This window comes from Cnephaeus nilssonii (genome assembly GCF_951640355.1).
Source record: "Cnephaeus nilssonii genome assembly, chromosome: 6".
NCBI classification, from domain to species: domain Eukaryota; kingdom Metazoa; phylum Chordata; class Mammalia; order Chiroptera; family Vespertilionidae; genus Cnephaeus; species Cnephaeus nilssonii.
In genome coordinates this window covers 99,233,615-99,234,644 of record NC_137077.1, presented here as the reverse complement: position 1 = coordinate 99,234,644, position 1,030 = coordinate 99,233,615, and positions in this window count along the sequence as shown.

The window sequence follows — 1,030 nt, the reverse complement described above, 5'->3', positions numbered from 1 at the left end:
AAGAAGGTATCAGGCAAACTTAGACGCTGGAGGGTATAAAAGACTTGAAATACTAGCAGAGCTCCAACATTTTTTTTTCCTTTTCTTTTCATGCTTGAGTCTTTACTGAAAAGTTAAGAATATTGCTTTTCAGGGTCAGACAAAAAAAAAAAAAGCGTTTCATATCAAACAAATAAAACGTTATGTAATAATTAATCTATGGCTAGGAGTGGCAGGACAGAACAAAATCTGCGCAAGTCAAATATACCAAAAATAAGTAGCAAGTGATACCTCAGATAGAATTGTAAATCATGTCACATCCAAAAATGCTTTCTTTAGGAAACAAAAAGAAACACCCAGATATTTTATTCCACAAAAGAATAACTTGCCGGCTGATGAATACAAGAACATTTAACAGAAACCCTGTGCTTATTATTCTCGGTTTACACGGAAATTCCTTGTCCATAATCCCCAGTTGTGGGGTAACCTAGACAACATCAGACAGGAATGCAAACCCAACCTGCACACAACACAGCACGGCCAAGGTTTCAGAACGTGCGCAAAAGCGTAGTAGAAAAGTCGGCTCTCGCGAGAGTTCTACAAAACAAAGACAGGTCCCAGCACGCACCGCGGCCGAGACTACAGGTCCCAGCATGCAAGGCGCACACGGACAGCCAGCCAGACTACATTTCCCTATATGCTCTCCTGACAACGGGTCGCCCCCTCAGTTTGGGGGTTTTCTCCGTCCTCTCACTCCCCTCAGTCTCTCGGTAGAGTCTAGGGGTCGGACAGTGTTACCCCCGAGCAAACCACGAAGATGACGGTTTTTCGAGTCCTCGTTCCTTGTCCGCTGGATTAACAGCAAAGCGCCGGGGGCCAGGAGGGCGGGGGGAGCCGTGAGCGGGTGGCCTGGCCGGCTGAGCCAATAGCTCGGGAGCGGCTCTCCTGCGCCATGGCAACCGCGGTCATCCCCGCAGGGACCAGGGCCCCATTGGGTGGAATCTTTCGAGAAGGCTCGAGAAGAAGGAAGCGGAAGTGGCACGTGGAGGGG